The following is a 16,937-nucleotide window of genomic DNA, read 5'->3' as shown; positions in this document are numbered from 1 at the left end:
TGCTTACTTTGTGGTCTACATATGGATACCAATGCCCCAGTGCAGAGACAGGGAGACTGTGCTGGAAAAATGGTGCCCTCCTTTGGAAGAGATATAAAGCCAAGTCCTAACTCTCTGTGGTATCTCTGGGCAACTTTCAGAAAGATTAATTGTTACCCGATGTTCTGGCTAAATTGTATATCACGGTCTTGTCCACTCAGACCTCAATTATCCCCTGTCTCTAAGGGTGTATTCACACTAGTGATCTGTTCCATGCCCAAGCACATTTGTCTGCATGTAACCCCCCAACATCTAGTTCATTTGACTAATGTGATCGCACCATACCGGGCAAACCATGCCAAGCCCTGGCCTGCTTGGAAGAGGTGCGCCCGGGCATGGTTCAGTAGGATTAAGGAACAGTGTGATCTCTAAATGTGCTCGAGCGCGGAAAACAGACAATGATGCGACAAGTTAGATAGTGCAACTCTCATTTCATTCAATACCATTTCAGTTAAAAACAGGATTTTATTCTCACCTTACACATGAACATGAATTATAGTTGGCAAGAAAAGCTGCAAATTCCGCCCTTAACATCATTTGTCTCCATAAAAATCTTCTCATATGTGCAGCATGATTAATAGCAAAACACTGCGCTGCACACACTCAATAAATCAGTAAGAGCGGAGAGCGTTATCCTGTCCTACACGACTCCTAAACAATCACGAAATAAGTAAGATCATTTCGACATGCATGCTGTCACTCTGTGTTTGGATCTTTTTTTGGCTTTACACAAAGTCGCATGGTGATGAGAAAAGTGTACCCAGGCCCAGAACAATAAGAGCAGTGTGAGTGCAGGCCAGCAGGGGAGTTGGGAGGTGGGGGCAATCGCACTTGGGCACGGTATGGAAGAAACGTGCCCAGTGTGAGTACACCCTAATTGGCCTTCTCTCTCTCTCACTACTTTACTACCTATTAGTTAATGTGTGGTGAGCGTACTGCTGCAATAATGTCTATTGCCAAATCATCCAGGTAGATACTGCACATTGGTGGTAGTTGAAGTGGCTCCCCACTATCTATATAAAGCACTTTCAGTTAATATTATTATTACATTTATCGTTATGCATTAGAATGTAAATATGATTAGATCTCATTTTCTACGTTATTTTAAATTCTAATGAAAGTTTGTCTACAGATTCAGCTTTAAAAATCTAAAATGTTGATGTCTCATTGCGCCGATGATGTCTCATTTACACGTTTCTTTATTGCGCTTTTTTATAGGAAATGTCAAAAAAAGCACTTTAAAAATATAGAATAACATAAGAGCAAATGCATAAAGTGGATTACTAGCTACACTGATTAACAAATAAATTACAAAAAGAAACTTTACTTTTATAAGAATACTAAAAAGATCTAATTAGAAATAAAATTATATTCAAATGACAACAAAAAGCTCCTCCTTGAAAAACATTTACAAAATATGAGAATTTCTTTATTTATGTTAATGGTTTCCTTTCATAAAAAATGTTTTTTGATCTTTTTGTCTTTAATTATTTAATGTATAAATATTACACTTTCTTGTGTTCCATGTTCCTCTTAATGATCTGTGAACACAGATTTGAACATAAAGTATGCAAACTCTGTTAAAATACATGTATTTAGTTGTTGTATCAAGCATGAGGCATTAGTTTCCTCATAATTCAGTTGTTTAAAGAATAATATTCAGTTGCTAAAGATCAAAATATCCCCCTTCAACATCCATCCATCCATCCATTTTCCAATCCACTGAATCCAAACACAGGGTCACGGGGTGTCTGCTGGAGCCAATCCCAGCCAACACAGGGCAGGAACTAATCCTGGGCAGGGTGCCAACCCACCGCAGGACACACACAAACACACCAAGCACACACTAGGGCCAATTTAGAATCGCCAATCCACCTAACCTGCATGTCTTTGGACTGTGGGAGGAAACCAGAGTGCCCGGAGGAAACCCACGCAGACACGGGGAGAACATGCAAACTCCATGCAGGGAAGACCCAGGAAGTGAACCCGGGTCTCCTAACTGCAAGGCAGCAGCGCTAACACTGCACCACTGTGCCGCCCCCCCTTCAACATCCCTTGGTAAAAAAGAGAGACATAAAACCTTATAAAACTAATAAAACTTAGCAGGATTACTTTTTAATGTTAATTGATTACAATTAGTTAAAAAAGCCAATTTACAGAAAAAAAAATCAATTCTTTTGAGACAGTTTGTTTTTTCAACAGGATTATCCTACAGTAACATGATTTAAGTAGAATGAAGCATAGGGCATGGCAAAGAAAAGCAAAGCAGAGTAAGATGATGTCCTGTTGTGAAATAGTTAAATTGCTAAGTTTATAAGTTTTAATGTTGCACAGGTTTGAAGCATATCCTGTCTGTATTAGGCGAAAAATATGAACCAAAGTATGTTTTGTAAGCAAACCAGAAACCAAAACCATATATTGTACAAAAAAACACAACATCAGATACAGATGTACAATTAGCAATCCTGAACATCACGCAGGAAAATATAATAAAGGGAAAGGGCTATGTTTCACAATAAAAAGGTATTTTTTTTAAATAAATTAATAAATTAGTTCCAAGCAAAGGACACAGAATAGCTAAATACCATGTTGGAGTAGTGGATTGATTTGTGTATCACATCTGTTTGTGAGCAATACTGGTCCATTTCTACTTACCAGAATCCTTTATCAAGTTGATATTACAGGGCCACTTCGCACAGAAACCTTGAGTTTGCAAGCTACCACAAAATGTTGATGATTTTATTTCCATATTTTAACTTAAAAGTTAACCAAGTATAAAGAGAATGATGTTTGTGTAAATAATATTTATATTATTGCAGCACTATTGTACTTTATATTACATTTCCCATTTTAACATTTTTGGGTTACTGGGATAGACAGGAGGCATAGTCTTGCTAGTTGTCAGATATGGATGCTTAAGACAACCCCTTTCTAGTGACAGTATTATGGTTCAGCCAAGCTTACTGCTCTGGCTAATGTGAAGTTCTTATGTATTCATTGTTTTCATTGTTATTTAAGTTCATATTTCTTTAAATTCGTGGTTTCCTTTCATAAAAAGTGTTGTTTTTTGATTAATTATTTAATGTATATATATTATGTTTCTGTGTGTGTGAACAGATGCTCTCTTATTTCCCTTGCATATTGAGGGTGGTATGCCAATAGACAGGGCCACCATGACTATCACCACTTCTGAGCTGCATCTAAACATTTAGGTCAAAGCTGAGAGATATCAGTTGTGGTACATTGTAGCTGTGAAGGAGTTTCAATTAGTATCACATTTCTTTTTGTTTTTTCTGAATTCTTGATTATTTTTTGCTCTGTTATTGGATCATTTTTACAAATTGTGTTCTGGGACTTGTTTTTTCTTCTTTTGCTTCTTTTCAGGCCTTTGTGGCAGTTTTACTTTTCAAATAAATATTTATTAATAAAGTATATATATTTATAAGTACTTTATTTGTAAAGATTCCTTGTTTAGTTGGTCTCTTAAACCAAATTTTTTTATATTTTCCTTTCTGATAAAGGTACTATTTTGGGGCCATTAATTTTAGTTTTAAGGCATAATTCCCTTTTGGGCCTGAGAAGCCTGAAGCTGGGATTAGATTTGTTAGGGTAAGACCTTTTTCAAGCAGGCAAAGGAGACCTGGGGCCTCATGTATAAATGGTGCGTACGCACAGAAATGTTGCGTACGAACGTTTCCACGCTCAAATCGCGATGTATAAAACCTAAACTTGGCATAAAGCCACGCACTTTTCCACGGTACCTCATGCCCTGGTGTACGCAATTTCTCCGCTCAGTTTTGCAGACTGGCGGCACCCAGCATCAAAGCAGTGCTACTGTTCCTGTGTGATCACCCTTTTCTTTCTTAGACCCACATTCCTGATGCTGCTTAATAAATACACTGAAACTAACTGCATATTGTTTATTAGAGTAATGCATCTGATTGTAATTAACCTGCAGCAATATAATGGTCCCGGGAATAGCCATAGTATTCCAAATACAATAACTGCTTTAGCGTTGTTACTCTCAATGCATCTTCTTCTTCTTTCAGCTGCTCCCGTTAAGGGTTGCCACAACAGATCATCTTTTTCCATATTACTCTCACTGCACCACTCGGAGTATTTATATCACTGTATCTGAGTGGGGAATCACAGCAGCAGCTAATCGGAAAGAGAATTATCGGTATACAGCATGAAGCAGAGGCTGCCTGAGCCACGGCAAAACGTTTCAGACTTCCCTGTACGGACTTCGTGGTTTAGAAAACGTTTCATCCCAAGAACTATAAACGCACTCAATTAGTCCATCAAGTGCTCCTTGTAGAACTGTTTGAACTTATAAGTACAATCACCTCACTGTAAACTTGCACTACAGTTATAATATTGCACAACCTGCGCCACTTTATAAAGCGCGTATTTACATATGATGACGATGTCATTTTTAAGATGAAATGCAGCAAAATATGTTGATTATATTATACAGATAAAACTTTAACTTCATTTAAATAATCAGTATTGTTAATAATTAAACATGTGAGGACACGGTGCCGCAGCGCTATATAGTTCATGGATTGTTCCTGCATTGCGTTGTATTCTTGCTCATGCTGACGCGACACTGGAAGAACAGACAGATAGAATAATTAAACATGTACTACGAAAATATTTCAATGTTCCTTAAAAGTTTTGAGGAATCGGCGTTCTAAGCTTACAGATGGCTTCACGTCTATTACAGAGCTGATTGTGTGGCGATTGGGTATTTGGAGAAAGAAAAGTAAGGACAGGAATTGGAGGTTAGTACGTTTGAAAGAGACAATACTTCTGTAATAAATTATTTCATCGAAGGTCGCACATGGCGCAGCAAGCCTCTTGCGTGAGACATGAACAAGCACTGCGCCACCGTGTTCCCATGTTTAATAACATGCTTTAACTCCTATCATCATGAAAAAGATATCACGTATACATCTCAGTATTTTAATTATTCAGAGAGCTGTAATATCGCGAATGTAATGGATTATGTGTCCTGTCGGAGAAAGAGAAAGCCCGTTTAAGAAGCAGGTAGTGATTCACACACATAGAAGATCAAATACAGAACAAAGCATTTAAAGTGCTACTTTAGTTACAATGGGATTTGAGAAACTAGTAAATTAAACGATTTTAAGATGAAGTTTATAATGTTCTACTTTAATGGCAAAATAAACTACGTGATTAAAGTGGACATTTCGAGATTAAAGTTGACATTTCGTGCTTTTTTCCAACTGTGTGCTTATTTTTTTTGTCTGTACCCTAATAAGCTTTCATATGACACTCAGACGGTGGGCTACGACTCGCCTTTTCACGGCGACTTTGATATGTGATTTCTTTTTTATTTCGGGCACTGTGCGACTTTGTGAACTTGAGCTTTCGAGTTTCTCTGACACTCTGTCACTCGATCAACTTCCTTTTGTTGTTTATATCACTGTTTAAACCAACAAATAGTACGTTTTTCCTTTGCCTCCACTTGGTATTCGCTGAAATTCTTATATTTTTCCCCATGTTTTTCCCATTGTCTTTTCACAGAAGGCTATTTATATTGATTTGCATATTCAAAGAGGCGTAATTCTGGGAGGAGTTGGGGAGGGACAGAAGGCACATGCACGTGCGTTACTTTTCACGCTGATCAGGATTAATGTAGTGGAAGAACGTGAAAGTTTGCGTACGTACAGATTCCTGCATCTGGATTTTTCTGTGCGTACGCACATTCCCGCTTTTGTGCTTACGCCATGTTATAGTGTGAGTTCTACGCACGGTGTTATACATGAGGCCCCTGGTTTGGATAGTGAAGACTTTTGAAAGCCTTACACCCCCTTCTTGTTATGGTTCTAACACCTTTTCATGATGGGCAGTACTTTAATTATGTTAAAATGCATTATTATTATTATTATTATTATTATTATTATTATGTTATTTTGTTCAAATATCCATTGTTCTTGAGGCTGATCCTCCAATTAGCTGTGAACCACCCAATCTCACTGAGATTGCACAGGTGGTGAGTCAGCTGATGGGTAGGGAAGGCTGCAGGGATCTGTGGTATCAGGGGTGAACTTCTCCAGGCTGAAGGTAAGGCTGTTCTCCTGGCATTGTAGACAATCTTTGCTTCCATTTGGGAGACAGGTGTCATCTCAACTGACTGGAACATTTGTCGTCCCTACCTGGAAAGGGAAGGGTGATCGCCTGGATTACAACAATTACAGGGGGATAACACTGCTCTCGGTGCCGGGTAAGGTCCTTGCTAAGGTCATCTTCAATAGGATCCGTGATAACTTGCTCACCTACAAAGACCAGGGGCCTCATGTATAACGCCGTGCGTAGAATTAACACTATAACATGACGTACGGACAAAAGCGTAAATGTGCTTACGCACAAAAAAATCCAGATGCATAAATCTGTGCGAACGCCAACTTCCACGTTCTTCCACTACATAAATCCCAGTCAGCGTGAAAAGTAACACACATGCACGCGCCTGCTGTCCCGCCCCAACTCTTCCCAGAATTGCGCCTCTTTGAATATGCAAATCAATATAAATAGCCCAAAAGCTCAGCCTTCTGTGAAAAGACAATGGCAAAAACACAGGGGAAAATAGAAGAATTTCAGTGAATACCAAGTGGAGGCAAGGAAAAACTTTCTATTTGTTGGTTTAAACAGTGGTATAAATAATAAAAGGAAGTTGATCGAGTGACATAGAGTGTCAGAGAAACTCGAAAGTTCAAGTTTGCAAAGTCGAAATAAAAAAGAAGCGGTCACATATCAAAGTCGCCGTGAAAAGCCCACTGTCTGAGTGTCATATGAAAGCTTATTAGGGTACAGAGAAAAAAAAAAATAGACACACAGTGTGAAAAAAGCACGAAATGTCAACTTTAATCTCGAAATTTCCACTTTAATTACGTAGTTTATTTTGTCATTAAAGTAGAACATCATAAACTTCATCTTAAAATCATTTAATTTACTAATTTCTCAAATCCCATCGTAACTAAAGTAGCATGTTAAATGCTTTGTTTTGTATTTGATCTTCTATGTGCTCTATGTGCACTACCCGCTTCTTAAATGGGCTTTCTCTTCCTCCGACAATAGTTCCGACAATAATCGTAATATTACAGCTCTCTGAATAATTAAAATACTGAGATGTATACGTGATATAATTTTCATGATGATAGGAGTTAAAGCATGTTATTATACATGGGAACACAGTGGCGCAGTGATAGTGACGAGCCGGCGCCCTGTCCAGAGATTGTTCCTGCCTCCTGTAAGATGCTTGCTGCGCTGGGCGCGACCTTTGATGAAATAATTTATTGCAGCAGTACTGTCTCTTTCAAACATACTAACCCCCAATTCCTGCCCTTCATTTTCGTTCTCTAAGTAACCAATCGCCACACAATCAGCTCTGTAATAGATGTTAAGCCATCTGTAAGCTTAGAATGCCGATTCTTCAAAACTTTTACGGAACATTGAAATATCTTCGTAGTACATGTTTAATTATTCTATCCATCTGTCTTTCCACAGTGTTGCGCCAGCCCCAGCAAGAATACAGCGCGAGACAGGAACAATCAGGGCGCCCGCTCAACCCTAGCACTGTGAAACCGTGTCCTCACGTGTTTAATTATTAACAATACAGATTATTTAAATGATGTTAACATTTAATCTGTATAACGTAATAAACATATTTTGATGCATTTCATCTTAAAAATGATATCATCATCATATGTAAATATGCGATTTATAAAGTGCCGCAGGTTGTGCAATATTATAACTGTATCGCAAGTTTACAGTGAGGTAATTGTACTTGTAAGTACAAACAGTTCTATAAGGAGCACTTGATGGATTGATTGAGTGCATTTACAGTTCTTGGGATGAAAGTGTTTCTGAACCGCGAGGTCCGTACAGGAAAGGCTCTGAAGTGTTTGTTGGATGAGAGCAGTTCAAACAGCGAATGGCTGAGGCAGCGTGTGCTTGATTCTGTATATTGATAATTCTCTTTCCAATCAGCTGCTCCGAGTGGTGCAGTGAGAGTAACAATGCTAAAGCACCTATGGTATTTGGAATAGTTTGGCCATTCCATGGACCATTATATTGCTACAGGTTAATTGCAATCAGATGCCTTAAAGTAATCAACAATATGTGATTAATTTCACTGTATTTATAAAGCCACATCAGGGATGTGGATCTGAAAAAGAAAGGCAAACCACACTGGAACAGTAGCACTGCTTTGACGCTGGGTGCTGCCAGTTTGCAAAACCGAGCAGAGAACTTGCGTACGCCAGGGTTTGAGCTACCGTGAAAATGTGCGTGGCTTTTAGGTTTTATACATCGCGATTTGAGCGTGGAAATGGGCTTACGCAACATTTTTGTGTGTACGCGCCATTTATACATGAGGCCCCAGAACAGTCTGGTTTTACGCCTAAAACATCTACCATCGCCCACATCCTGGCACTGAGGGTTCTCATAGAGCACAAATGCGAATATCGGCAGATTTTTTGCAGCCTTTGTCAGTTTTCATAAAAGGTTCAACTCAGTTGATCGAGCTGCCCTATGGGACTCCCTGAGGCTTTGCGCGATCCCCTTAAAGTTGCTGAATATCATGGCTGACCTGTACACTGGCACTGTAAGTGCTGTGACGACGGGTGTGTTCTTGCTCCTACTCTGCTCAATACTTGCATGGACTGGGTGTTGGATAGGGTCACGTAGTAATCAACCTGTAGTGACTCCTTATTGGATCTGTGTGAGTGTGAGTTTGGGACTGTGCATGTTTGGGCACTATAATGGAATAGAGACCTTCTCAGGATGTCTTTTGCATTGCATGCTGTCTTACCTTCAGGGTCTGTTAGGTAATGTTAATTCAATAAGTCCTTAGGTATAATTAAAATTATTACAGTATCAGCCTCTGTTTAGTTAATAAGCTGTTGAATTACCTTATGATTTCCTTGCAGATTTCTAATTATGTTCTGATTTGGAAAACTTTACCCAAAATTATATTAGAAAGGAAAAACAATACAACAAATTCCATAAAAGTTAGACTAGGTAAGTAGGTATTTATTGTTTTACCAAGATGACAGAATGATAAATACAGAACCTAAAAGCTTAAAAGATTTATATATACTAGCCAACCCGCGGCGTAGCATATGCCGCATAATTATGTATTGATGGGTGAACACTTCCTGAACAACACAGTTGTCCAAACAGAAGTGAAAATAAAATTGAGTCCGGTGCATTCTTTAACTGCATTTTCTGCCTTGTAGAGCAGTGGTAGTGTCTCTGGTTAACAGTAAGGAGACTGTGGAAGATTTTGGGTTCGCTTCCTGGTTCCTCCCTGTGTGGATAGCGCTTTGAATGAAAAAGTGAACATTTGCAAAATCCGTAACGGTGCGTTCAGTAAGTACAATGCACAAGCGTTTAATTTGCCAGCCGTCTTTTCAGGTTTGGGCTTATTTTGCAGTGTTACCGCTTGTGCATATTAAATCTTGAAATCCTTTGAGTAACTAATTAACACTAAGTAAGACCCACCCACCCAGCTTGTGTGAAAAAAATGCGCTGGTTCTTTCATCATTTTGTTGCAGCCTATCAAAGACTTGCTGCCCCCAACTCCTCACCTGAGTCGCTGTCGTCTGTGCACCTCTGAGCCACGTTGTCCTTTCATTGTTCTTTGCGGTTTCGGCTGCTTTTGTACAGTATATATAATCCACCAAGTCACCCGACCACAGTAGTAGGAGGGGGGTGGGGGGTGTACACAGGGCAGGGACGTATTCAGAGGGAGCGTATAACCCGCACTCAGTGGGTATTCCTTGTTTGTGGGGAACAATTCGAGAAAGAGCTATTAATCTGTCAATCCTCTCCGTGTCCGGGCAGGGTGAGGTTTCCCGTGTGGAGTCAAATAAAGCAAGATTCGTGTGTGGCGAGTTGCTGTGTTCAAGCATATGAGCAGGCACTGTGAATGCCTTGAGAGCGTGGGTGGACGCGTGCCGGATGAATGAGTATCTATATAATATATATATATATATATATATATATATATATATATATATATATATGTATATAATGAGTATCTATATATCTTCTTAGATATAGACAGCGTCTGATAGTTCAACTGATACAACTATTATAGTTGTTATGGTTTTACAGTAATCCCTCCTCCATCGCGGGGGTTGCGTTCCAGAGCCACCCGCGAAATAAGAAAATCCGCAAAGTAGAAACCATATGTTTATATGGTTATTTTTATATTGTCATGCTTGGGTCACAGATTTGCGCAGAAACACAGGAGGTTGTAGAGAGACAGGAACGTTATTCAAACACTGCAAACAAACATTTGTCTCTTTTTCAAAAGTTTAAACTGTGCTCCATGACAAGACAGAGATGACAGTTCCGTCTCACAATTAAAAGAATGCAAACATATCTTCCTCTTCAAAGGAGTGCGCGTCAGGAGCAGATCATGTCAGAGAGATAGAGAAAAGCAAACAAATCAATAGGGCTGTTTGGCTTTTAAGTATGCGAAGCACCGCGGCACAAAGCCGTTGAAGGCGGCAGCTCACACCCCCTCCATCAGGAGCAGAGAGAGAGAGTAAAGAGACAGAGAAAAACAAACAAGCAAAAATCAATACGTGCACTTCGAGCTTTTAAGTATGCGAAGCACCGTGCAGCATGTCGCTTCAGGAAGCAGCTGCACAGAAGGTAGCAACGTGAAGATAATCTTTCAGCATTTTTAGACGAGCGTCCGTATCGTCTAGGTGTGCGAACAGCCCCCCTGCTCAATCCCCCTAGGTCAGGATCAGAGAAAGTCAGTGCAAGAGTCAGCGCGAGAGAAAGAGAGAGAGAGAGAGAAAAGTAAGTTGGGTAGCTTCTCAGCCATCTGCCAATAGCGTCCCTTGTATGAAATCAACTGGGCAAACCAACTGAGGAAGCATGTACCAGAAATTAAAAGACCCATTGTCCGCAGAAATCTGCGAACCAGCAAAAAATCCGCAATATATATTTAAATATACTTACATATAAAATCCGCGATGGAGTGAAGCCGCGAAAGGCGCAGCGCGATATAGCGAGGGATTACTGTACACTCCAGCACATTGCGGTGAACGCTGGTAATAGTCAGGCGGGCAGGCGTATAGAATTGGTGCTCTTAGAGTTGGTGGGCGTGTCTCTCTAGCGGTTCGAGTTCTTGGGCGGTGCTCTGTCGTTTGTATCACACGGTCGGACGACTTGGTGGATTATATATGATGATGATTAAATGTTAAAATCCTTCGAGGAACTAATTAACTAACACCAACCCCGGTTGTGCATATTAAATGTTGAAATCCTTCGAGGAACTAATTAACTAACTAACACCAACCCACCCACACAGTTTGTGTGAAAAAATGCACCCGCACGGTCGGACGACTTGGTGGATTATATATGATGAACATTTGCAAAATCCGTAACGCTGCTTTCAGTAAGTACAATGCACACGTGTTTATATAGTAAAAGGTAAATTATCCGCGACAAACAAACTGTTATAAATGCTGCATACCAAGCCGCGGCGTAGTATACGTTGCATAATCACGCCGCTTTTTAAATGTTTTTAAGCAGAGGGAAAAAATGAACATTTGCAAAATCCGTAACGCTGCTTTCAGTAAGTACAATGCACACGTGTTTAATTTGTCGGCCATTTTTTTGCCAGTCGTCTTTTCTGGTTTGGGCTGCTTTTGTAGTATTACCGCTTGTGCATATTAAATGTTGAAATCCTTCGAGGAACTAATTAACTAACTAACACCAACCCACCCACACACAGCTTGTGTGAAAAAATGCGCCCGTACTTTCATAATTTTGTTGCAGCCTATTAACTGTTTTAGACGCTGCATTCAGCAATTGACATCCGCGACAAACATGCCTCTTTTTACATGGTCCTGCATTGGTGGGCGGGAAATGTTTTCCCTGTTCCTGCAGGACCATCTAAGAAGATGCATGTTTGTCGCGGAAACGAATTGCTGCATGTAGCGTGTAAAACAGTTTGCTATGGTGCATGCGGTCGTGCGTCGTAAGCGAAAAAGTCAACGTGGCTCAGAGGTGCATGTGTACTGTAGCCCAGATGAAGATAAATGACGGCGTTTTTTCCCAGTCGACGCGTCCGAGTTGGTTGCCGTGGCTCTGCGAGTTGTCGTCATAATCCAATGGTCTTAGAGTTGGTGGGCGTGGTTCCTTCCTGCGTGCGCCATTGGTGGCTTACTTGTCGGTGGCTTAGTGAATCCACGCCCCTTCCGGTGTGCTTTCCATGGGTGGCTACTTGTTTTCCGGCTTAGTGAATTACATATATAGATGTTGTTAAAAACATTCAGGTAATTTTAAGTATTTGATATAGCTTTTAACCCCAAAACTCCCTATATTCTACATAACAAGTAATAAACTGTTTTAAAAAAAAACTTGAATTCTGATGCTAATGTACTGTCTGTGGCAGTACTACATCTCAGTAGAACTTGTGGGTTTTGCAAGAGAACAGATTTGTTTGCTGACATCACTCTCTAATTCAGCTTATGCTTGGAAAATTATTTCTACACCCTTGTCAGAAAACAAAGAAGTTTATGACTGTAAAAACTGAACACCAGTACTGAAAATGGATCCCATGCAATTTAAAGCTCACGTTCGGTAAAACCTACCAGAATAGAACTATTATACTGACACTTAAAAAGAATGACGATAACCATTAAAATAAATTATGATATATGAAATAGGAAAACATTGGACATTTTCTGAGTTTAAATTATCACTCAAATTCACAAGAAAATTATTAGTATTCTATAAATTTCTTTGTTCCTGTATGTACTATCATGATAACTGTGTTGGCCATCCCACGAGAAAAACAAAAGGGCTTGAAGTGTACAATTACTACTACTATATATATATACAGTATTTACCTTACATTTTACATTAAATGCCATAATGTACATATTTTTTCATGAGCTGTTTCTAAGTTATACAAACATGCTGCTATATGCTATTGGCTCCCATTTATGATGTCAGAAGTGTGTGCCAAAGCTGCTGATTTTGAAAACATGATTTCATTTTATGAAACTTAGATAATGGCAAAGAGACTTTATAAGATCAGTAAAAGTGCTACTTAGAAACAGAAATGAAGAAGTGAGGAAGGGGAAAGACAAACCAAGAATGCTATGAGTTACTGCTGACACATCAGGCAACACAAGAAAGGAGCTGTCTGGAGAAACTAAACATCTAGCAGTACCACGTTCTATGGTGAACATCCCCATGTTTGTTTTGCCTTTGTTTATGGAACTATCGATTATAAAAATAGTTGAAGATTAAACTTTATTAAAGCCTGCTTTTCTGCCTGCACATTTGCTCCATTTTACCACTGAAGACTGGAAGCAAGTTCCTTCCTCATCTAGGTGAATCAGGGGTGAAGGAGAGAGAACTATCCCAACAGGAAGGCTACAGTGACAACCATACATAGGAATAGTCAAAAGGAACTACTGACAGCAAGGTAGTGAACTAGAATCCTGAGTGCCAGTGTATTGCAACTGTTGTATATCCCAGAAGTTTGATAATCATTAGAATAGGCAAGCAGTGAAAGAGAATTAAACATTATACTGTTCAATCCATATTAAAACGAATCTCCATCCATCCATTTTCTTCCGCTTATCCGAGGTCGGGTTGTGGGGGCAGCAGCTTGAGCAGAGATGCCCAGACTTCCCTCTCTCCAGCCACTTCTTCTAGCTCTTCCGGGGGAATCCCAAGGCGTTCCCAGGCCAGCCGTGAGACATAGTCTCTCCAGTGTGTCCTGGGTCTTCCCCGGGGCCTCCTCCCGGTTGGACGTGCCCGGAACACCTCACCAGGGAGGCGTCCAGGAGGCATCCTAATCAGATGCCCGAGCCACCTCATCTGACTCCTCTCAATGCGGAGGAGCAGCGGCTCTACTCTGAGCCCCTCCCGGATGACTGAGCTTCTCACCCTGTCTTTAAGGGAGAGCCCAGACACCCTGCGGAGGAAACTCATTTCAGTCGCTTGTATTCGTGATCTCGTTCTTTCGGTCACTACCCATAGCTCATGACCATAGGTGAGGGTAGGAACATACATCGACTGGTAAATTGTGAGCTTTGCCTTACGGCTCAGCTCCTTTTTCACCACAACAGACCGATGCAGAGCCCGCATCACTGCGGACGCCGCACTGATCCGCCTGTCGATCTCACGCTCCATTCTTCCCTCACTCGTGAACAAGACCCCGAGATACTTGAACTCCTCCACTTGAGGCAGGATCTCGCTCCCAATCCTGAGAGGGCACTCCACCCTTTTCCGGCTGAGGACCATGGTCTCGGATTTGGAGGTGCTGATTCCCATCCCAGCCGCTTCACACTCAGCTGTGAACCGATCCAGAAAGAGCTGAAGATCACGGCCTGATGAAGCAAACAGGACAACATCATCTGCAAAAAGCAGTGACCCAATCCTGAGTCCACCAAACCAGAACCCCTCAACACCCTGGCTGCGCCTAGAAATTCTGTCCATAAAAGTTATGAACAGAATCGGTGACAAAGGGCAGCCCTGGCGGAGTCCAACTCTCACTGGAAATGGGTTTGACTTACTGCCGGCAATGCGGACCAAGCTCTGACACTGGTTGTACAGGGACCGAACAGCCCTTATCAGGGGGTCTGGTACCCCATACTCCCAGAGCACCCCCCACAGGATTCCCTGATGGACACGGTCGAATGCCTTTTCCAAGTCCACGAAACACATGTAGACTGGTTGGGCGAACTCCCATGCACCCTCCAGGACTCTGCTAAGGGTGTAGAGCTGGTCCACTGTTCCGCGACCAGGACGAAAACTACACTGTTCCTCCTGAATCCGAGGTTCGACTATCCGACGGATCCTCCTCTCCAGGACCCCCGAATAGACTTTTCCAGGGAGGCTGAGGAGTGTGATCCCTCTGTAGTTGGAATACACCCTCCGGTTCCCCTTCTTAAAGAGGGGGACCACCACCCCGGTCTGCCAATCCAGAGGCACTGTCCCTGATGTCCATGCGATGTTGCAGAGACGTGTCAACCAAGACAGCCCTACAACATCCAGAGCCTTGAGGAACTCCGGGCGTATCTCATCCACCCCCGGGGCCCTGCCACCAAGGAGTTTTTTGACCACCTCGGTGACCTCAGTCCCAGAGATGGGGGAGCCCACCTCTGAGTCCCCAGGCTCTGCTTCCTCATTGGAAGGCATGTTAGTGGGATTGAGGAGGTGTTCGAAGTACTCCCCCCTTTGACCCACAACATCCCGAGTCAAGGTCTGCAGCGCACCATCCCCACCATATACAGTGTTGACACTGCACTGCTTCCCCCTCCTGAGACGCCGGACGGTGGACCAGAATCTCCTCAAAGCCGTCCGAAAGTCGTTCTCCATGGCCTCCCCAAACTCCTCCCATGCCCGAGTTTTTGCCTCAGCAACCACCGAAGCCGCATTCCGCTTGGCCTGCCGGTACCTATTAGCTGCCTCCAGAGTCCCACAGGACAAAAGGGACCGGTAGGACTCCTTCTTCAGCTTGACAGCATCCCTCACCGCCGGTGTCCACCAACGGGTTTGGGGATTGCCGCCACGACAGGCACCGACCACCTTACGGCCACATGCTCTGGTCAGCCGCCTCAACAATAGAGGCACGGAACATGGCCCATTCGGACTCAATGTCCCCCACCTCCCTCGGGACGTGGTCGAAGTTCTGCCGGAGGTGGGAGTTGAAGCTACTTCTGACAAGGGGCTCTGCCAGACGTTCCCAGCAGTCCCTCACAACACGTTTGGGCCTACCAAGCCTGACCGGCATCCTCCCCCACCATCGAAGCCAACTCACCACCAGGTGGTGATCAGTTCATAGCTCCGCCCCTCTCTTCACCCAAGTGTCCAAGACATGTGGCCGCAAGTCCGACGACACGACCACAAAGTCATCATCGAACTGAGGCCTAGGGTGTCCTGGTGCCAAAAAGACCTTCTATGATGAACAAAAAATTTGGACTGCGTTTTCCCTCGCCCGGACGTGGGTTACCGGGGCTCCCCTCTGGAGCTAGGCCTGGAGGTGGGGCTCGATGGCGAGTGCCTGGTGGCTGGGCTTGCACCCATGGGGCTCGGCCGGGCACAGCCCGAAGAGGCAACGTGGGTCCCCCTTCCCATGGGCTCACCACCTATGGGAGGGGCCAAGGAGGTCAGGTGCAGTGTGAGTTGGGTGGCGGCCGAAGGCGGGGACCTTGGCGGTCTGATCCTCGGCTACAGAAGCTGGCTAAAACGAATCTACACATCTGAAATGAGGTTTATGTTTTAAGGAGAGGTGTCCCAAAAAGCATATACATGATAAAACAATAAAACACCTAGTGACCCTTTAGATTTGCTAGGTCAATTATATACCTTTGTCCCAAATTATTTTATTTTTTGTGTTTCCATTCATTTATGTAGTTTAATCAGAGGTCCTCTGGCTGTTACAGTAACTGAGCTATTTTATGACTGAAAATACCTGGAGCAAAACCCATACAAAACAGGGAAAGTATTCATTGTACAAACTCCACACAGACTGTAGCCAGGTTTCCATCCAAGGAGTTTTTTCGAAAAAATATTTAGCCCTTCAAATTTTTTTACCGATATAGCTGATGGAAATGCTAATTATCGATAAAATGTTGTACATGTCGACATAATATTTTTCCGTTTAACTTTAGCGCATAAATTCCATATCGATACTTCAGATGTCGCAAAAACTACATTGGAAACACTTTTTGTCAGAAAAAAGGGCTTTAACGCAAATAAATGTGTCACATTTTCATCACGTGCAATCAAAACGAGAATGGCGGAGCGGTTCGCATGGTCTGATGAAGAGAGTTTTTTTTGATTAAATGTTGTTATTTTGTATTAATTCAAATTTCAGTTTTAATTAA

The 16,937-nt window shown here is 42.1% G+C and overlaps 1 protein-coding gene across 3 annotated transcripts in view; it reads right to left on the bottom strand.

Annotated features, from left to right (window-relative positions):
• LOC114655881 (solute carrier organic anion transporter family member 1C1-like) overlaps positions 1 to 16,937 on the bottom strand; it is a 107,539-nt gene that overhangs the window by 52,258 nt on the left and 38,344 nt on the right. The window lies entirely within an intron of this gene.

Source organism: Erpetoichthys calabaricus, chromosome 1 (genome assembly GCF_900747795.2).
Source record: "Erpetoichthys calabaricus chromosome 1, fErpCal1.3, whole genome shotgun sequence".
Classification (NCBI taxonomy): Eukaryota; Metazoa; Chordata; class Cladistia; order Polypteriformes; family Polypteridae; genus Erpetoichthys; species Erpetoichthys calabaricus.
This window is presented reverse-complemented; position numbering and strand designations above follow the sequence as displayed.